This window comes from Phasianus colchicus, chromosome 7 (assembly GCF_987193195.1).
Source record: "Phasianus colchicus chromosome 7, bPhaCol1.hap1.1, whole genome shotgun sequence".
NCBI classification, from domain to species: domain Eukaryota; kingdom Metazoa; phylum Chordata; class Aves; order Galliformes; family Phasianidae; genus Phasianus; species Phasianus colchicus.
In genome coordinates, this window is record NC_143442.1 from 20,879,856 (window position 1) to 20,902,853 (window position 22,998).

Below are 22,998 nucleotides of genomic sequence, written 5' to 3' on the forward strand. Positions count from 1 at the left end.
CTCATGCTTTTAAAGTCCCATAGAACTTGAATAAGAGAATTCAGGGGGAAATAAAAAGACAGCAAAATTAGCACACACCAGATCCCACTCCAAACATTTATATCACTTTTTCACCATTATTTACATGCCTCAAAGCTGATAAAGAAAAACACTGTATGTGCTAGCATTTTAACTTGCAGAAGCGTGCCAGTAAAACTCTTTGCGAGTTTCTGAAGGACTCATGAGAAATTTATTCCCACCTGATTTATCTTCATTGGAGTTGGTTTTGTCTAGCTGTAATTGTCACAGCCAGCATCTCAGCTGCTTGTTGTTGTTACTGCCTGCTCCTTATTTTGGAGCAGAATTATGCCACTCCAATAACATCACAGACTGCAATGACTGCACAGTAGGAAAAGGAACCCAACAAGGCCATAGATTCAAGTAATGTAAAACACTGATATTCTCTGGATGAAGGAAAATTTTATTCCAAAACCAAAATACTACTGGAATGAAATCACCACCACCAGGAGAGACGTGGCTCCAATCAAGTCAGAATGGATGTCGGGTTTTGTTATGTTTCTCTCCTTATTTGGACATACTTGAGCAAAATTTACAAAATAATCTGAGAAAAATAAAACAATAATTTATAGGTTTAATGACAAGGGACCTTCTACCAGTTTCTACTCAGGACTTGTTTCTCCAGGTTTTTTTAGTAGCTCAGTAACTGTAGCAAAGACCATTGTTAGAGACAGATAAGCGGATGGAATGATTCACTGATCAGGTCCGTAATGACAGTTCAGACATTCTTGTACCAATGGAAGGTTTATGACAATTTTTTCACCTCAGTGCAACTGTCTGAAATCAGTATTGTGATCAGAAATTCTGGGTGATCAGCCAGGAACCTGTTTTCTGTAAAATAAGAGTCAGATGAGAAACAGAGCAAGTTGCCAGTACAGAACAGCAATTGTGTTTTCACAGTATTCTCTGTAATTGGAAGTCTGTAGCTGGACCACAAGCAAATCCTGAAAGTGCCTTTGAGGATACTTGCCACCTTTTTCCTCTTTATCTGCATGCACTAAAGGACTTCAGTATATGCTCCAGGTAATCTTAGCATTCTCCTCCATTTCACTATTCCATCTACCAGAGTGTGTTTCACACTCTCTGTATGAGCTTTCCCATTTCCTAACCATCTCTGTTCTGCTAGGTCTGTTGCATTTTTCATATTGAGAATGAACAATAGTTCTTAAAATTTTTACCTCCATAGTAATTTTACCTTCAGGGCTGGGAAAAAAGATCTGAAAGATCTTTGCCAGCATTCAGGGACAACTTACATTGTAAAAGGAAATACATTTTTTCAATAAAATCATAACTCATCTCCCAAAGGTGCTTCCCTACCCACACGCATCACCAGGTTTAGCTATGATAGGCTGCAGAAATCCAAAAAACTGGCATTAATGCACCACATTTGGTTTTTTTGTTTGTTTTTAACACATTTCATTGTAAGGTAGAAGTACATAGAGCAGAGAAGTTCTTATATTTGAGGTAAGGAACTGTGGCAGGATAAAGCTATCAGCAAAATCCATTACGTTAGGGATTTGCAATGGAAGTTTCTTCCACTTAAGTGACAATGTTAAGACAACAGAAAGTGAAGATTAATATTTTTAATTCAACACTAAACATGGCATTGTCAACTAATACACTGAATTACATGAATTACATTTTCAATAAAGAATTCCTATTTTAAGACTATACAAATTTAAAACTGAAAGCAACTCATCAGGATTTCTCATTTTTCTGAGTATTATTTTGTTAAGTATGACAACTTTCATACACTGCGATAGTGGAATATTGTCACTTGCATTCATTTCAATGATTCTTAATCAAAAAATGTTCTTTAATATATCTATAGTGATCACAGTATTGGTATAATGGATGTTTATTATGTTGTGGACGTGTATTATAGGGAAATGGTAACAATGAAGATGATTGCATGTTATGTTGGACCACCCAGAGCCTTTCTCTCACTAGATCTGTCTATGCAGCCCAGTGAGGAGCTCTTAGCTTCCTATGGTGGCTATTGCCTGGCAGGATCAAAACAATTTTTTTGTTTGAACCTGAGGAAACCTTACTGCTTGCACATTAATAATCATGCAATCACTTTCTGGATGTAAGTCCTTCCTGATGTCAGATGTGTACTTTGGAATGCAACAATATTGAATGCCAAGAGTAGGGACAATATTTTGCTAAACACCTGACTGAAGGGTCCTCCATGTGAACTTCTTACACTTAAACACATCATCATTTAATACATTTAACCGCCTTCCTAAAAAAACTGGTGACAACCACCATACTTCAGTGCTTGTGTTAAAATGTTTGTGTTTACCCTCAATGCACAGATCTTTAAGGAAAATCCTAGAAGGGTCATTTTTTTTTTGCTACACTCAGCACAAGTCTCAACGCCATCCTCCACATCACAGCTACAAAGCATTGCAAGTAATACACTCTCAGACCATTTCTAACAACCCGCTCTTTGGCTTTAACTTATAAACAAGAAAAACCCGCACTTCACAAAACTTATTTCCACAATTTATTTCTGCTAGTTTTATTGCTTATCAATAGATCAACTTAACTTGCTTCAGGCATTAACAACAGTACATTAGTAGGCCAATTATAACGCTAAAAGTTTAATTTGCAAACTAGTACAAATCATTGTTTCACAAAATGAGGTTTCCACCCTATTACTAACATATGTTAGCAATGCCAATTTTAGTCTAATTGAGGGTTTGATTTAAGATGTTTAAGTCAATCTTATTGATAAGCAGCATCATCTGCAGTATATTAGGGATTACCTGAAAGTTTACAGAGCTCTAAAAGCACAGCTGTAAAGATAATTTTGCTGTTCCCTACATCACAATTACTTTCAGGAACCAGACGAAAGATGCCAAGGACAATCCCAGCGTGAAAAAGTTACTGCTTAGTGATACAATTCATCATTTATTTTAATTAGATGAAGTTTTCTTCAAGGAGGAGAGTTTAAATGTGTTATTGTGTTCACAGAGCTTCCCAGTAAACCTGTAGAATTATGCTGGCCCAGTAAAGGATTGCTAAATCAATTGACCACGGTTTTCTTCTTGCTAATATTCAAACTAAATGGACGCAATATTCTTCAAACAGTACATTTGGATTTTTCTTCCTTGCCATATTTAACGTGCATTCTCTGGGTTATGGTTAGAGACTGAAGATGCCATCATTCCTGTCAAGTCAGTGACAAAAGTCTGGGCTTATTATGGTGATAATTTTACTCATAGGCCTTTCAAGGGAATCTCTCCTTTACCAGAGGCCATGAAAGCGGATGAACTTTGATTCTTTTAGTCTCTAAATATGCTTCTAAATCATGTAATCAAGCTTGTTTTGTGATTGCAGAGAAGCAAGAGAAAATGCTGAAAAGCTACAAAAAAGTACTCAAGAAAATGAATAGCATCCCTGTCACCTTCCTGGAAGAGATTAGTGCCTTCATCTTCCATATTATGGAGAACACTATTAAAAATGACATTAAAGCTTGCAAAAAAATATTAGAACAGGTGTCACCATGCCTGCCATTAACTGTATTAGACACAAATGTCTCCATCAGTACAAAAACCTCATCCTTCTCACTGGCTACAAATCCTTCCATCTTGTGCTGTTCCAAAATAAGTTCAACAGTGACACAAGATGGGTGAAAATGACAGAAATGGACACATCACCACTAAGAGTTGAACTGTTTGAATTTGAGAGGACAGAATCCATTTGACTGATTTCAAGTAGTACTGCAGTATCATATTTAATACATTAGCACCCCAGTTAAGAGAGATGGTGGGGAAATAGCAGGAAGATGGTGAGATGAATTGTTAGGGATGAACATAGAAAAGGAAGAAAATAAAACCATCAAAAATAAAGGACTAAATACTTAAATGAAAAGTGAAGTATATAGGTACAGGTATTAAGGTATTGAGTATTAGAGCGTGGGAGATCATAATCCCTCAACCTGCAACTCAGGTCTCCTCTCTCAGCTAGCCAAAATATTTTTTCTGCTGGTCCATGATGTGGAGAAAGCACTTGGATAGAAAGGAAGTGGTAGGGACATGGAGATGCCATCTCTCTCATCAGGCTTCAGCTTAAGCCACCACTACCTGCAAGCCATTCAAATTAATCCTTGAGAACCTTGACAGTATCTTGAAGGTATACTTAGACATCTGAGAGGTCTAAGGAGCTTAGAGCTACAGGAAACTTTTTCCCTCATTTTATAGTGCAAAAATTGCTGGTGTGCATAACAGCTTTGTTACTGAAGATCCCACAAAAATAGACAACAATGCAGAAGATTGCACTGTTTTGCTTATTAAGCAGCCTTATTGTTTTAAGCAGTAGTCAATTAATCATTGAAAATGTTTCCCTGACTATAATTAATAACTACAGACAAAAGACCGTAGGCAAAAAGACAAGTTAGATCTTGATAAAAGCAAACATCCAAGAAAAGATTTTCACTCTTTACTACTCCTGGAGTTTGCAGATCATGAACAGAACCTGCACCTGAACTACTGAATGCAAAGACAGAGGAAGTATGATCCTGTTAAAACAGTCATTTTTAAGCCTTTATATGCAGGAAGAGAAAACAACTGAACAGACAAGGACTAAATAACAGTACTACATAGGTAATAATGGATACAGAAAGGAACTCTAATCATTTTTCATACAGAAGCATTAAAACGCACAAACTCTTATAACTTTACAAAGGTCTGCAAATCTGAATACTAAATCTCACAACTGATGGCAATAGAGAGCAGAAGGTGAATTAAAGAAGCAGGTATTTTAACAAGTTCTTCAGATGCCATCAGATGTCCCAGGCACTGCAGTACCCAAAACTAGCGAGCATACCCAAGAGCTCCTAGCCACAAAAGGCAGGGAGGGGACAGTCTCTTCCCTTCTTCTCCCTCACTCCCCCTCCCTCCCCAGCTCCTGTGACTCCCTTTCAAACTCCCACCACCTTGGCAGCTTCACAGGAGGTGAAGTATTGCTGGAGCTACTGCCTGGCTAGCCATGCCTGTACCAGCATGAGGTTATGAAAGGTAAGGGAATGGGATTGCCTATCACCACCCCCCTTCACAGCAACGGCAAGGCAGTGACATGTTTTGTTTCCTGAAATTACCAAAGCCACCACCCACTGGTTCACACAAACTGAGCTGCTCCTAGACATTCACAATCCAATAAGCTTCACTGAATGACATTGATTTCAGAAGCCCAGCGACATCTAAGATGGTAGAATGAGGAACAATACAGTGTATTTAAAAACTTCTACCAGTTTTTGCAAAAGTTTATATTGTTCCACAGTGCAACTTCCTCCACACGCACCAGAATAGTTTGCAGAAGCAAATTCTGCAAAAAAAAAAATTATAAAAGAACATATGCCCTCCTTTAATTCCATCCATACCAACAGAAGTTGTAGCATAAATAAGCTGCATTTTAAATATACCACTAGTCAACAGGGCTAAGCCAAGAGGACCTTGCAAATGGAGTTTTAAGTAAGTACAGATTATAGGCATAACTTTGAAGAACTTCAAATTCATCAGCAGCCAGCTCTGCTCCTCCAGTAAAAAACCAAGATGGGTTTGGTCTTGGAAGTTAATTTGAATATTTAAACACAACATACCTACTTAGAATAGGTGTTCCACACATGAAGCAGCAAATATTTACAGTTCCCATTTTATGTATGAGAATATATGCATCATGATATAATATATTCATTCCTACCCTGTGTATGTGCTAAGTAAACATAAAGACTAGGATTGTATGCATTATTTCTTGCTAATTTACCCTAAGAGCAATATATTAACTTCAAACTCAATTTCCATTCTTCCTTTTGCAACACATTTCATACCCTAAATTATGAATGTGCAGCACAGGATGTCATTTGGATGTCAAGGAAGCAATCAGCTGAAGAAGACTATCATTCAGAAACGATTTAAAGGCAAACTGAAAACAATTTTTTTTTAAAACCTTTAAAAATGCTACAGTATATTAGGAATATAAGAATTGCTTCTATTACTGCCTAGAGTGTTGAATTTTTATTCATACTTAGGATTATTGCCTTTACAAAGTACTAAATCCAGCAAGCACATGGCATAAATTATGACAGTGATTTCCATGTAAAGATAGACTGCTGAACTCCAGAAGTGCAGAATAAAAATAAGGAGAAGAAATCTTTGCAAATGTACACCAGAGGCAATAGAGTTAAAACATCTCCAAGATCAAAATTCAGACTAAGTCCAGAAATGATTTCATCTTTCCTGACTCCATCTGCAGTGGCTCCAGACACAGTGCTCCTCCTGCCCCAGAACTGGACACTGCCCTTAGTCCCACATCACAGTGAGCCTGTGGAGGACTCAACACAAAAATCTTTAGCTATCACCTGGAATACTCCTCTCTGATGAGCAAGTCACCCCTTAACATGAAATGTGTTAGGCTGCATCAGATCGTTATCAATCATTAATAGCAGATCCCAATGTCACTGTTAAGTGATACACAGAACCACTCAAGATGTTCCAGCACAAGGAATTGACCCTTCTAATGTTTTTATATGCTAAATAAACTTATATTTGTTTTGGTTATAATACTGTTCATGTTTTCTTTCTGCAATTCTGACCCATTCAAATGGGCAGTTTGGGACTGTTAGGCAGAGGATTTCCAAGGTACTCACAGCTATAGATGCAAACACCAACCTCTCTCGCTGGGCCCATATGCACTGCCCCAGTTCCACCCTTAAGGCTGCAAAGAACAAATCTTTCTCCCAATAATTCATCTTGGTCCAACAGATGAATTTTTAACTCCATTTACAGTGTCACTGCTCCCAGTCAAAACCAGCCATTTCTTTCCACAGAATTGCAGAATCACAGAAACACCAAGGTTGGAAAAGACTTAGAGGATCAGCCAGTCCAACCATCCACCTATCACCAATAGTTCTCACTAAACCCTCTTCTTAAAGCTCATCTGAAGCAATCAAAGGAATAACACTATACAGTGCTGACAGTGAAAAACTGAAATACCTACAGAGATGCACTCAAACATACAAATTCATAGGAAACACTACGGTTTTACCATTTGCATTATGATGGCAATCAGGAATTACACTGATAAGAAGCTTTGCTGTTTGTAGTCACTATGAATTTAATTGTATTTCATATTTTGCCCTTCTCAGTGTTGCTCTAGCTATATTTACTGCAGAAGTCTATGTCAGTAGGCAATACCTTCAAGAAGAGCGGTATGAACTGTACCTTTCAGCTAAGTTTCTCCCTAATGGATTTCTACCTTGAAAGCAAAAAAAAAATCTTTATCAGAGAATGAAGAATGCTCAGGAGAACATGCATGAGTAGGAGAGCTGCTGCCCAGCTCAGGAGTTCAGAGTACAAACTGGGGGAACCAGACAGCCATAAAAACTCTCCTTGAAGCAGCCGTTCAACTGAGCTTCATGCACAGAGCTGGGCACTCATGACTGTCAAGGAAATGCTGCATGACACAGTCTGGTATGATGCCTTAGCCTATGCAAACCAGTAAATGAGTTCCTACAAAAGCAATCCTGACCCCAGTAGAGAATGGCTGCTTCATAGATGGTTTTCCTAGAAATCTGGACATCGCAACCAAAATACATTATTGCAAGGCATAAACCAATTGATACACTGTTGGATTTCATTTCCTAGGACAAATAGAAGTAACTGCAGACAAAACCAAGAGAACTTGCACGTTAGGTTTTCTGATACAAATTCAGATCTTTGGATCTTTATTGAAATAGGAGACCTCTAGGGAAGTTGCACTTGCAGTATTATTCTTTACAAGTAATAGTATGGGTAAATACAAACAGTTCAGGAAGGATGTGCTGGTATTGTCTGTGACAGTGAATTAACCATCAGGGACCAATTCCTGTCTTTTGTTAAGTATTTTCAGAGAGATAAAGGCAAATTCCACACTTTTAAGAGTGGAAAGTCTCCTCCCAGCCATCTTCCAGCCCTAGCTCACAACACCTGAAACACTAACAGCTACAGTACTCCAAGGATGGGGAATTTTTGCTTTATTTTAAAAGTGCAGGAATATTTATGTTTTCATTTGCTTTCTGTAAGCATGAATTGAAGCAGGAGGGGAGCACTGAAACATTCAGAAAGTGTTGGGAAGAATACCTTACAGGTGCATCTGTAGACCAACTCAGTTCCAGCTGTGATGCTCAAACTGACACTCTCTGCTCCCCAGTATAAGCAACTTGAAGAATCTGAATTATTCTCTAACCCAGTATTTCAAATATTCAGTTGCATGAGTAAGCCAGTGTTATTCCTAAAGCTTTACTATGGAAAAGCTTAATGAGAAATTCAGCCTTCTTATCACTGAATGGAATATAATAAATATTATAACAAATAAATACATAATATTCTAAATAGAAGTTTAGAACTCAGTTGAAGGCTGAAAAGAATCTCAAAAAGCACCACAAAGACTCAGAAGAGCAGCATAAGGAAAGTGATAAAGATTCGCATCTCTTGACTGGAGAGGATAACTTCATTTTGTATAACATATATTGTATAATTACAAACTGGCAATATTATATGGGCATTTTTTTCAGTTCTATTGTTTCAAAGCTGTAGTTGGTTTCATTTCAGGTTTTTACAAAGCTATTTCCAGCAGAAGATGGGTAGGCAGAAAAAAAAAATTGAATAACATTAGAACCAGTTCAATCTGAAAAGAAGGCCCAGCTCTTTCATTCCAAAAGCCAAGAGTCCATAATTTACCTTGATCTTTTCAAGGCATGTTGATTTGAATTACTGACTTGAAAGGCTATAAGATTTAAAATACTTGGTGGGGAAATCTCAAAAACCACGTTTCTTCTGCTGGGAAGGCAAGGCTCCTACCCAGAAAATGGGTTTTGGTCATGGAAATAACATCTAAAGCATAAAAGTAATAGATTGTTTTTAAATCAGTAATGAGCAGCAGTAAAATTGAACTTCAATCAAAACTAACAGTTGGCAAAACTTTGAAAATAACTATGTGAAAAGTCATCTAAACCTCCACTGCATATTAAGTGAATCACTACAATATAGAGAAAAACTCTTTGCAAAGCCCCGTTATTCTAAGATTCTGAACTCCAAAAATGTTAAGTCAGGATCTGTCATGCAGAACTGAAAATGGTATTTTGTTCCAAGTAGTGTCTGTTATATGTTGCATTATATTCCTTGAAAACAAACTGTATTGATAGTAGGCAAGAATAATTTTACTTAATCTAAATATGTAGGATTCCAGAAAAACGCAGACAGAAGGCCAAAAGCATGAATTATGCATACTGTATTGTTAAACTCCTCTCCTACTTTACAGCTGCAGCAGGTTTTGCATGGAAAAAGAAATTAGGGTGGAACATATATTGAACAATTTTCTCCATAACTGGTTCTTACTCACCTTAAATGTAAAATTTTATTTAGCTTCTATCATAGGGAGATGTCCTTATTAGAGTAGCACATTTACATGGGTCCCTTTGAAAGGATTTAATACAAACAAGTCTGAAATAATTGAAGGAAAGATTTTCTGACTGTTCTCAGAAGAGCTTAGTGAAGAAGAGTACAGCAGGAAAGAATTATTTTATTATATTGATTTTCCTGGAGGGGAAAAAAAATAAAATCGAAGTAAGGTAGGTCAAATAAACCAATTCTTTTTTATAAAAATCAATACAAACTTGAAGAACTTGAGTGAATTTACATGTCAAAAATTTTTATAACAATATTGTGAAACAAGATCTGCACATTATTACTCTAATAAGGCAGGTAATAGAAGAGACTAACTTGGTTCATTACCACACAACACTATTTTAAAATTGTTTAAAGTGTGATGCATACGTATTCCTTATCCTAATCAATTCATCAGTCTGAGATATGACTATTATATACTACACTGCAACTCAAAAAACCTGTTCAGCCACAACCACTGGCCTGCAGTTGCTTAAAACACATCTGAAATATTTCTACAGATAACACCACAAAGAAAATTGCACACTTAAATCTTGATCTAAGTCAAAAATTCTTAATCTCTAAGGTGCTTCCACTCTATGACAAGAAAGTACCCACCATCACCTCAGAGCTAAACACACCAATTTCTGCTACTTATTCTTCATATCTCACTGGGTGTTCAAGGTAGTAATCAATGTCTTCAATGTCTTCAGCACCTAAAACCCTGGATTCTTTAAACTGAAGTATTCTTTCAATGAATAAATATAATTTCCCACCTGATAACTGAACATTATTTTTCTATCCTTATTATATGTCCACAAGAGTGTACTTGCTGTCCCAGATGCTTGAAACTGGGAATATTTTGGAGCAGTAACCTCAGCTCAGCGCTGCAAGTTATTGTAACTAACATCAATCAAATGGATAGCAACCATAGGACTGAATTTCAGTTTATGGCAGGACCCACTCTGAGGACATAGCTGCTATGTCCTGGCTGTATGACTCAGCAATCAGCTGTGAGACTCAAGGAAGAGGGGTTTTCCAGCCACTTAGTTTCAGGGCTCCACCCACACTGCTGCATCTCTCTAAATCAGGTTGCATCTCCCTTTAAATCAGGTTCTGCCCTAAAAAAGACAACCAAGTCCCTGCATTCCTTCTTTAGTTTCTGCTTTGGTCATTAAGAACACAAATTCTTGGTGCTGGGAATTTCTTTTTATGCACATTTAAAGAGCATCAGGCAACATTTTCTAAATAGATCAGAAAATGGAGATGACAGCTCACAGGTTCTCAAAGTTTTGGTACTGATTACACAATTTACACTGACTTCACCAAGGGTACAATTAACAAAAACAGAGCATCTGAGGTATCTCTTATCACTAGACATTTTCAACAAAAACAAAGCTGGCAACAAGGATCTCTCATGATTAAAAGACATTCGTCACACCTGCAGATTAAGAGAGGACTTGATCATGCTTCTTCTCATCCTCCTCTTCAAGTCCAGAGTTGTAAATAACATTAAGAAATGAAACTGAGTTTAAGTACCTCCTGAGAGTATTAATTTGAGCAAACAGCAATCTTGTCAGAGATAATATTAAAATAGCATCACATCCTCCACTGCTGTAAACTGGGTCAACAGTTCACCAGGTGTTAGGAAGAAACTCTTTGCTCAGAAGACAATGAGGCACTGGCACAGGGTGCCCAGAGAAGCTGTGGGTGCCCACACCTGGAGGCATTCAAGGCCAGGTTGGATGGGGCCCTGGGCATCCTGATCTGGTGGGTGGCAGCCCTGTCTGTGTCATGGAGTTGGAACTGGGTGATGTTAGCTGTCCCTTCCATCCCAAGTCATGCTATGATTACAGTTAATTATTCATAAATACCATGGAAAGCATACACTTCTCTCATTTTTTTCCTAAAGGATAGAATCTGCCTTCCTACTGCTAAACAAACTAAATACTGACAGCAGAGCCAAACCTTTAAAAGATCTCTTTAAAAGACCTAGCAAAACATATTTCAAAACCTACAATGAATTTCTCCCCTCATCTCTCAAAGTATTCCAAAACAGTATTAAGCATTCTTATTTCAGCTTACACTTGGTTTTCAATAATCAGTTAATTTTGCATTCCTCATAAATAAAGACAGCATAGTCATAACATGAGGACAAATGCCATAATACAGAATCATAAAATCATTTACGTTGGAAAAAAATCTTCAATACCATTAAGTCCAACCATCAATCAGACCTCCTGGTCCTATCATTAATCACTTAGCATCACAGAGGAGTATGCAGCTTTGCAGCATCCAGTATTTCTGGTCAAAAACTCACCCGACTTCCCCAGGTGTTCTGTAAATCTTAATTCATTGTTTTCCCATCTCCACCCTGAAAGTTCTCAATGAATACCAAGAACATTTTTGCCCAAGATATTCATTGTACAACTCTTCCCATCTTCAGTTAAAAGCACTAAAGCCTCAAACGCATTCCCACTAGCAAGGCAGCACAGAGAAGGATTAGAAAACTTCTGTGTAATCAAAGAATATTAAGATAGTGTATAATCAAGGAAAACTGTATAAAGGAATATTGTATAATCAAATAATATTAAGATGTTATAATAATGAAATAAACAAGAGAGTTAGGCAAAGCAAGACAATGAGAATAGATAGGATGCTTACCCATATTGTGGGCTCGCTCAGAAAACTCCAGTGGAGTGGATCTTCAGAAGAAGAGACCCTTCCCCACTGGTAGACAGCTCTTAAATGGGTCTAGGAGAGGTGGAGCCAGGCTCCACCCCTTCCTGCAGCACAGGTGAATTGCTTTCACCTGTGCTCCCCTAGCTGACTCATTGCTCACCTCAGGTGACTGATCAGAGGTTCAGGCCGTGAGTCAGCAGTTCCCATACTCTTCCCCAAACCCCAACTTCAGTCCACTTTAAACAAGAACAGAACTAGGCTATGTCTTCCCATGATCTGGGTTTGCTATAGGAAAAATCCAGACCTTTACAAACAAATAATAATTCTGTGCTCATTTATAACAGTGGTTAAGACAATTTCGCCTTTTTTTTTTTTTTCCTTTTTGACTGCCATTCAGTTTTTATGTTTCTTTTCCCTTTCTTATTCAGTACCTTTTCTTTTTTCCATGCAGCTCTTAAATTCCTGCACATTTTCCCCTCTGCTCCCTTCTCCATTTTATTCACTTTTTCTCCTATTTGAAATGATACTTTTTTAGAATTTTTGTTTTCTGTTTTGTTTTTTTAAAAGCTGATGCGTTCAAATACCTTTTCAGGACTACAGCTGCAACTTTACTTCAGGTGTAGTTTCTGGTTTTGATGTTAATAAACGTCTATTACCACTGAATAGAAATGAAAAGAGCTTCTGTGAGACCCATTGTTTTTAATTACACGTTCAGGAATGGTAGATACATTTGACTTATTTTTGCATACTTTACTACAGAAAATAAAAGTAAACACAAAGTAGAAGAGCTCAGATCCTGTTACTCACCACACTTACTTCTCCTGGCAACAAAACATCAGCTTTATGTCCCCCAACAGGAGTGTTTTCTCATTCGCCTTCTTCGTAACTACATCCTAAGATTAAAAAATTAAAAAATAATTAAATTTTCAAAGTAACAGCAGCATATGACAGCAGTGGAAAGAAAAACAACACAGTGCTTCCACTCTTTCCATTTGAGGAACAGAATATTCTATTACCTGGTCTCAAGGCTTAGCCCTCACATACTCAGGGATCTCCCGTGGATTATAACAACTGACAGTCAAGTGCTACATGGACAATTTAGCATACTCCTGAAGCACAGACAAAGGAAGAAACTACAGTCATCAGAAGATTTCGTATCTCTCACTTGAACTCATACTAAGCTTTACCAACACCAGCTGCAGCAATGCTTGCCTCTAGCAGCATAGTTTCATCAGCAACCAACTACTGAGTTGACAGATAACTCAAAATCACAAAAGATACATAGAGAAATTTTCATGATAGTCACAGGTAAATTAGAGCTAAGCCCAAAGAAGCCAGGAAACTTAAGCCAGCAAAACAGGTGTGTTTCTCTCATAACAGCTTCCACTTAGGTCAGCTGTGCTGGCTGATGCAGAGACAGCCCTAGTGCACACTTTACAGAACTCTTTCTTGAGTTTTGCATTACTGAGCTGAATCAATCAAGCCTCACCCCTTCTTTAGCACACAAGAAAAGAGAGTACAAAGCACCTCACAAACAGCAAACCAGAAACACTGTCAGCCAAGCCAGTTAGTGCTAGAAAACAAAATGAGACACCTGCCAAGGGAAAAAGTGTAGGTTCTCACTCTTTTTCCAGAAACCCCATAAGAGATACAGCCCTTCAATTCCTACAGAGCAAGAAGAGCCCTTACCCTAGGCCTATACTAAAGCACCCCTTATTATCAGCACGAGAGCAAAACAACAAACAAAAGATAAAAATAGAAACCTCATAAAAGAAAAAAGCTATTACCTGGGAACTAGCACAACAGCACAGACCCCTCACACACAGAGCAAAACCATCACTGAGCCAAACCAGCCATTATGTAGCTCCTGATGTGGGTAACCCACCCCACCTGCTCCCACCGCCCTGCCATCAGCACAGCTGCTCTCCTGGCTCCTGGGCAGCGGGTTCCTCCCTGCAGCTGGGCTCTGCTAAGCACCAGGCTCGTGCAGTGCCCAATTCTGACAGGTGTGCACGGGAGTTTTTCTGCACATTCTGGCACTTGCTGACCAAGAAGCAAGTCATCCACTGTAAGAAAGCTTGCATAGGTGCAAGTATGCTTCTAAAGTATTGTTAGATGGAGCTAAATGCCTGATTTAGTTCTATCACACTATGGAAGACCTGTGCTAACACGAGAGCACAGCTGGCCCAAAGATTAAGGAAGCATTTATGTGAGAAGGAATAGTCTCAAAATATAGCCCATACTGTGCAGCATGCTCTTTGAATAAGTCTTTGTCTTTTTACTGAAGTGTTACTGCTTTAGAAATGCTATTATTGCTGATAATCATTTGAATCATGGACTAGAACAGTTCACTGCAGACCCAGTGAGTACACTGAGTACACTGCCAAAAAGCCTCTTGAATGCTAATAGGAGCTCGAATACTACAATAAATGCAAGTCTCATTTGTTGGTGGTATCCGAGCTGTCCTCTCAGACAGTCATCTGGAGATGTATCTCAGTACATAAACATCAAGCATAGTTGCGGCAAAACACTTTTCTTGACTGTCAGCCCTGGTGATTTGTAATGTACAGTTAGGGGCAAAGGAAAAGACACTGATTATATTCCTTAGTCCTTATCAAAATATACCTGGGTTTCTTCGCCTGCCCATTGCTGATGCATAGAAGAGGTGCTCAGCATCACTCTGTGGCACTGAGGTATAGGTAGCAAGCAGCTGGATGTGTGTATATATATTTATGTGTGTGTGTATAGGTATATATATGTATGACTGTGCAGAGATGTGGCAGGGCACATGCTGGCAGGCAGTGCTGCTGGCCCCAATGGCACCTCTGCTTCCCTCACTGCCCCGATGTCCCCTCAGAGCAGTGCCTTCTGCAGGATTTGGGGAGACCTTCTGCATAGAGATCCATCAGTCTGTAGCTGTTACTGGCTGTGGCTGTGCTGCAGCCCCTGCTATGACAGCATGGTGCCTATCTGGAAAGGAAGTAATGTTCTCGTTGGAAGATGTAATTTAGTGCATCCATGAGAACTGAAGAAATGAGTTCTGTAAATAAGCACATTCGAGTGAAGCCAAACAAAAATGAAAACCCTTTAACAGCTCAAATTATTTTTAATAAATAGAGCATCAACTTTCTCATCTTCAAATATCAATTCTATAAAATCAAGGAAACAAATGTAAATAGATAATAAATTATGTGCTGCTATAGCATGTGTGTTTTATAGAGAATGTATTCTATCATAGCATAACCTTTATTCTGACCTTAAATAAATATTATTACAAGAGAGCTCTCGGATTCTAAACATAACAAAAATAACGACTTCTGGAAAAGACAACCATAAAAAATTATTTATATATGCATTAATAGTGTCTACTGACCAGCACAAAATGCACATCTGCATGTATATGTTTTCTTAGAATAAGTGGAAAAATACTTTAACAGACTGTCCAGTAGAACTAACAGAAGCCACATCAATTAAAAATACTTGAAAATTCTACATCCTGATAATATATTAGACTATTAAAAATGCCCATAAGAGCGTCCATTAGCATGTTGATTTAAGGAATCCCCAGAAGAATGGCCAGAGTCAAGACTGTATCGTTGTCATAGTGTATGTACTTCTTTGTACTTGACTGAAAATTTATTAGGATGTTTATTAGGGGGGATGACAGCCCAGCTTTAATGTCTGTAAGTATTTATCTCTCTCTTCTTACTGTTTTCTGGTGAGTCATTAATACCATTTGCACGGTAAATGAGATGATTTGGTTTGTTTTTGTTTCGTTTTGTTTTCCCTAAGAATTTCTACTTAATAAAGTATCCATCATAAAGGGAATAGTGCATGTGGATCAGTCCAGCTGATCATAGCAGGGTGCCGGGGCACTGCAGTACATATCCTTCCAGCCTTTCACCGGCTCCTTCCAGTACCTCTCACAGATTTGTTCCGGGTATCTTCCAGGTGGCGGCACCAAAAAAAAGGGCTTGAGTGCACTTTGGTACCCTTTTGCCCCACCCTTGCTACAATTCTCCCTACAGCTCACCAAGAACTTGAGAAAATTGTACCTAAATGAGATTACCTTGATAATAGAGAGTTCCTTTGGAGACCGCCTTTGAGAACAAGGTGCAATACTGCAAATCTCCAAGCTGAGCATGTGTGATAATGAATTCAAGAGCAGAGAATGTGTCACTGCGAATTCAGTTGTTCTCAAAGCTTAATACGTGCATGTTGCAATTTGATGATGCTTTATGCAATTGCAGGGTTGTTACTGTCAGAAGCAGTCTGTTTACTTTGCATATTTTCACATTTTTGTGAGCTGCCTAGATTCTATCTTCCGGAATTGGAATGGAGATTTACCAATTTATTTTATTTTTCAAGATGAGTAGCCTTGCAAAGGACTGGAAAAGGTCCCAGCATTTGGAATTTGGGAAAATTCTGGGGCATAATGATATTCATGAGGATTCGGATTCCACATTCATCTGACCTTGACAACCAGGACAAAGCCAGAGGATCTCAAAGACCATCTCCAGGGGTGAGAAAAGCCCCAGCAGCAGAGTAGGTGGAAACAACCTGCTTTTTATTTGTCAGTCCGACCCCTGAGACTGGATAGGGAAACCAATACACAAGCATGGGCTTGGGTGGTCATCAGTGGAACGGGCCAGAGCAAGGAGCAGCCCAGACATTAGTGGTCATTGCCTCAGAAATGCCATAGACAACCATCTCTGATCTCTTACATGGAGTTGCTTTTGGTAGTGGCTCTCTCATAGGTTCCACTTCTGACTTCAGACATTCATTTCCAGTTTAGAGAACCTGATCCCACAAAGACCCTCTCTATAAAAAGGCAGATAAAAAACGATGACAGTAAAAGCTGTGTTTTAGAAACCATTCATTTTTCTAGTGGCATTTATCTTACTAAAGAAATATTTAAATTTACATATAGGCTCGAAACCAAATTAACGAGTAGTGTTCTTATGAACTGCTTCAAAATTCAAACTCCCTTTAAGTGATCTCCTACATTGTTACTTGAACCTGGGTACCCTATTCCACATCCATTACACATGTAACAGATACATGGACAGGGAGGTATCCCTGCCTATAACAGGGGAGTTGGAACTAGATGATCTTAGTGGTCCTTTCCAACCCAAATCATTCTATGATTCCACGTATGCACCATTCATTGCAGATCTGTAAATCCCATTTGTGTCCCAGGACTAACACAAGCACTCACTGGAAGGCAGCCAGTGCACAGCATCAAGGCTGCCTCAATTAAAAGCCATTTTCCTGACGCTGTTAGAACTTCAATAGGGAGCTTTGTGAAGTGGAAATCTCCCACGGGATATCTGCATTATCAGGCTATTGACACAGCTCGGTGTGCATCACACACGCTATCTGCAGATGATACAAGACATTATTGGTGGTACGAAGCAGGGCAGGTGCAGTGCTGCCGCCAGGCAGGGCCACACAGCGCTGCCCAGGGCGTGCACAATTTGCACAGTGTTTGCTAAAAATGCAAACGTCTGTTACGTGTGCCCCCACACAGGGAGCACAGTACGTCTGACAGGAGCCCCTTCCGCTGAGTCTCAGGCTCCTTCAGGAGCAGTGTGCTGTTTTCTTACGGTCATTTAACCATTTGATAAAGGCCTTCTCTGCGTTATGAAATTGTAAACCTCAGCTGAACTTTGTGAGAAGGCAGGGCAGTGGGTTGCATGGCATATGACACTTGCAAAATGAAGAGCTTAATGGACAAAGTGTTTAAAGAGGCAAATCTAGGTAGGTATAGAGGTAAAACAAAACTGGGTATTCGTAAGGTTTTTTGTGGAGTTCAGTTAAAAAGCAAGGCACTTTTGGAAATAATTAGAACAAAAGTTACAGAAATAGAGATTTTAAATTTGAAAACCATCTAGAAAAATATAGCAGAATTTTAAATATGCATCTGTAAATTGTCTAGAGGTTTTGAGATAACAAAAAGCATTTTCCAGCATTTTCCAGTGACATTAATTAAACAAGCTCAGCTGTTAGTGCCACAGAACATTTCTAAACAGAAAACACGAGTTATGTTTAAAAGCAATAAATTAATGCCGCATTTGTCCCTAACTAAAGCTTGTGTGTTTATACTGCCTTTAACAAGGCTTGGTCTTGTCGTAGCAGCAAGGCTAAAATCACATTTTACATTTATTTTTTTTAGTTCTATGAATAGTGTACTTGCGAGAGCAAAGTTAGAGGAGCTTCTAAGAAATCCCCACTTTTAGCAGCAGTTGAAGCTACTCACCACTTCTCAGGAGATGCTCAGCAGCACGCAGGTTTGGGCCCGCAGGTCTTGGAGCGGTGAAGAACGATGAAAGCAAAACATTCCTGAAATGCTGGGTTCTGCTCTCCTTCCCCTGAGTCTGTTTGTGTTTTTAATTTAAATTTCTTACGTTTACATGAATTATGTTGTTTGTTTCCAGGCTGTTTTTTAGATGCTTGGAGAAATATAACAGGACTGAGAAATTTCATAGACTGCAAGTTAGTACTTTCTATTTCAAGGTGTTAAACTAAGTGTATTCTTCTTTCCAAAAGATCACCTAATGAAAGTAAAATCAGTCAAGAAAGTCAATTCTGGACTTACTCTCATATCTTTTTGACTCAAAATACATTTTAAATTAATATTAAAAAAAAAAAAAGAAAAAGGAAAAAAGGGGAAAAAATTGGTCCCTAGAAAGCTTAAGAATTGTTCACCACTGTTTGCCTAATTTATTTTTTTAATGCTGTTAGCATCTAAATAAACCTTATCAAACATTTCTTACTCCGCTGACAATTTTCTGACCTCTTGGTTGAAGATCTGAGCCCTAACTTGGTTCATGGATGAGTAATCACAGCAGGTCCACAGCAGAACCTACCCTAGAACTACAAATATATCATCGGCAGCCTTGTAAATCAAAGCCTCAAAGAGCATCATTTAGCCTGGAGCTAAAATTGCTTGTTTATCAGATGGTGCCTAGCTTAGCATGGAGCGGTTCCTTGTAAATCTCAGGGACCTTTTACAGCATATACTTAAGCAAGCACATTGGCTCCTGGGAGACTTTCTGAGAGCTTTAATGACTGCAGACTGCTAAAAGATCCAGGCCTCGGTTCAGTTAAGTGGTTACTTGTATAGCTTGGCTCCATTTTGTAAACTCCCAAAGATAAGGTGTCTGTGTTATCTGGGGAAAGAGCAAGCATTAGTTTCTTAGGAAATCTTTATATCCTAAGTGTTAATGTTCCTGTGGCTTTTGCTATTTTGACCTTTGTCTGCTCACTTTTGATTTACTGTGGGAGCAGAATCTTTTTCCCCTAAGCCTTTCCTATGTTTTATAGCTACTTTGAAAAGCACAGTGAAATACTCGCAGCACGGCTTTTAAAAGTAGGCGTAAGGCTGCACTGTTCATAAATACGCCATACGGCTCCAGACTCCCTCACAGTAACAAAGCAAGACCACCCATTTTATCTCATATTCTCGTGGGTTATTTTGTTTCATAGCAAAGTGCTGGTGGTAGCAACAGGATGAAATGCTGCTCAGAGCATCCCAGTCTACATCCCGTGCTCCTGGCTCCCACGGGTGCTTTGCCCCTGTGGGATGGGATTCTGGCCACGTGCTGATGGCAGTGCTTGGAAGTTACCCCACAAAGTTCCCATTGGTTTGAGAGGATCAGCACTCACTGCAGTCATGAATAACACATTGGCTGGATCTACTACGAGGACACCGGTGGCCGGTCAGCCACTTGCTGATAGATGCTTGCATACACTTGATGTAATTCGCTAATTGTAGAGCTTGTTAGCTGGGTCTCACTTTTTGATTTGAATTAATTAGAGTTCACCTCGATACAGCCACCTGCTGTGCTGTCACACGCAGAGTACATCGATACAACAAAAACAAGGAATTTTTTTAATAGGCTTATTCAAGCAAAATCTACTCTCACTCAGATGTGTGAAATGGCATCACTGCAATATCGTAGACTAAAAGGAGTAATATCATTTATTTCAGCTGGCATGGCAATGATGTAAAGGAGGAAAAAAATGGTCCATTGCATTTACAGGCAGGAAACCCACCATATTTTAAAATCTAATTTGACTTCACCAATTATTTAACATCTTTAAGTCTTTCTTACCTTCTGCATTTTTTTCTTACTCCAAGTCAAAAGCAAGGAGGTCTGATTTTTCTTATTGGTGTTGGTAATAACATTTATTAAACCAAGAATTTTCAGTCGTCTGTTGAGTGCAAACCTCCAACACCAATTCAAAGACATGCCGGTATCGGTTACTGTATGCACATGCTGCTTATTGTAGAACTGAAAATATACTTTCTATTCTGTAGGCATTTAATTTTGGCAATGTCAGACTTATCGTTACGTGATTGTATTTGTTTGTCCTCTTCTACAACATTGAACACTAACTGCTATTTTCTTATACAGGGTACCAGTAAGTATACTTTAGTACAGGAGATGTCAGTGAAGTGCACCTGGAGGCATCTTTTTAGCACAGGATCAGCAGTGGATGATACATTCACCTCAGTTCATATCCATTTCATGTTTTGAAAATAACCCTCACTGAACCAGCAGAGGAGATAACAATACCCATATATCCACTGCACTCCTTCTGCAGCTTTATACACAATGTATGTGTTACAGGAAATTTAATTAATCTTTGTAATTTGATTTTTTGCAAATGCAAACTTCTCTCAACAACAAAATTTGATATGGTCCAGCACAATCATCTTCATAAACCCAGAGCACAGTACCACTTCAGCCCCAAACTCCACACTACCCCTGTATCAAAACATCTATCTCGCACATGGCAAATGTAAAAGTAGAAACAGAGCACCAAACGTGGCTGCCCAGGACCACCACAATGCCTGCGGCTGTATCTCTGCTGAACACCTGGCTGCTGGGAAAGACTATTTCTAAAAGGCTTCTGGTAGTTAGGTTGTAGCTATGCAACTGCAAAGCATTCTCTCATTCAACCGTACTTCGTTTGTCTGAGGAGCTTGTTGTCACCTTCTTCACTGGGCAAGACCTACAACCCAAGTTTTCCAAAGAATAATGTTTCTAACAGCCTTTAATAAAGTGTTTCACAGATGTGATACATCTCACACGTAACAGGCTTAGCACTGACCCCTACAAGCGAGTGTTTTAGGAGAGATGCACTTAACTTCAGCACCAAAACCTAGCAGAGAACAGAGTAGCAGGTGAGGCTGGCTGGTTTGCTTTTAAGGGCAGTGAGGGAATATCTGTGCTACTTCCGTGTGCCTGGAAACCTCAAGACTTTTATTTAGACTATGAGATCTTTCAGGGACAGACATGTGGTGCCCACTTTTATAGAGCACAACATAATGATGGCTGTTAGAATAATATCACTGGAAAACATTCTACTGATCTTTTTCACCCTGTTGGATTAGCCTTTGGGTAGAACAAATCTTCTGTAAGCCATGAATCCTGCAAAACCCTTTGTTTTGATGAATCAGTGCTCCCTCTGCTCTAGCACCCAGCACCACAGCCAAGTGGGACAAGGGAACAGCAGATCAGGGGCTGCCCTGGGGATATCCCACAGCCCCAGCTGCCCCCTCACCTCCTTCAAATATGGCCTGACTCCCACTAATACTTCAATAAGACCACTGTTCATGTTGTAAAGGGAAATGAAAAGCCAGGCATACTCTTGAGTCTTTTGAATAAGAAAGAACTTGCTGCAGAGGGAAAACAACCAGCAAGTAATGGCCATAAGTCACCCCACAGGATGTGGCAAGGCTCTCAGCACTCCCATATGTATGGAGGATGGAAGAGGTTAGATCCTCCCTTGAACCAGGGTGGCATCTCTGCACATACAGAGAAGGTGACAGTAATCTGATTAATGCACCTACTCCTCTGAATTTCTCCTTAGGAGTGAAAGGGGCTCGTCCTAGGATACAGGCAGCTCAACAGGGAATTTGGCATTTCCCTTTTGCACACCAGCACAGGTAAATTTTAAAATAGCATTTTTCTTTTTCCTCCATGTTTCCAGCCAGGTCAGCCTCATTAGTGTCACCAAGGCACCGACAGTAAGGTAGGTGGCTTGCATTTCTTGTTGGTTATTTATTTACGTACTCTCACATTGATCCGTAAATACATCCGGGAGCACTCGTACCATCTGCTGCACATTTGTCAGCCACCGAATGGAGGCTGGACATCTGGGGATGTCATTGGTTTGTGTTGATTTTCCCCCATTAGAGCCACTGTTTCCTTTTTCAGTGTGATGTGAGCAAAGAGCCTGGCTGACCACAGTGAGGGGGAAGGTGGATGGATCTGACGTTACCTCCAAATCCTCAGGGTCTGACTTTTCTCAAAGCTTCTTTTCACTTTGTAGAGCTCAGAGCATGAAAACGGTGCGAAATGTAAAAATATCAGCCTAATGCTACTTTGTGATATGAATGGCCATGGGATTACAGGCAATACATTATGTTGTAATACTACAAATAAAGTACTCGGTGCCACAGAATCCCAGATTTGGGGGGAAATGATGTGATTTAACTTCTTCCCCTAAATTCTGTTTAAACAGTAATTGTACATGGAGTGGGTGTACACTCAATTCTTCAGAAAATTCTTTTTGTCATTTAATCAGTATCCACTGACTGCACACTGGCAAATACAAGAGTTCTCACAAGTATGATTACTCCAGAATCACCAACACCATATTACCAAATATTCATGGTTTGACTCTGACTTTTGGGGTGACTAAAAGACAATGATGTATTGATTTGGACATGAGATTCTTGCCAAATCGGAAGTACGTATTTGCTTCAAAAGAGAAATGACTCAGTTTGGCAACTGAAATTCAGAGAGACATAACTGAT

General features: G+C 39.2%; 1 long non-coding RNA gene across 3 annotated transcripts in view; it reads right to left on the bottom strand.

Annotated features, from left to right (window-relative positions):
• Positions 1–13,987, bottom strand: part of LOC149917259 (uncharacterized) — an 84,958-nt gene extending 70,971 nt beyond the window's left edge. For all 3 annotated transcript variants that reach the window (XR_016468030.1, XR_016468029.1, XR_016468031.1), the window contains exons 1-2: positions 13,955–13,987; positions 12,975–13,060 (exon numbers count right to left, since the gene is read on the bottom strand). This is a non-coding gene — a long non-coding RNA (uncharacterized LOC149917259). The remainder of the gene's footprint in view (positions 1–12,974; positions 13,061–13,954) is intronic.
• Between the last annotated feature and the right edge of the window lie 9,011 nt (positions 13,988–22,998).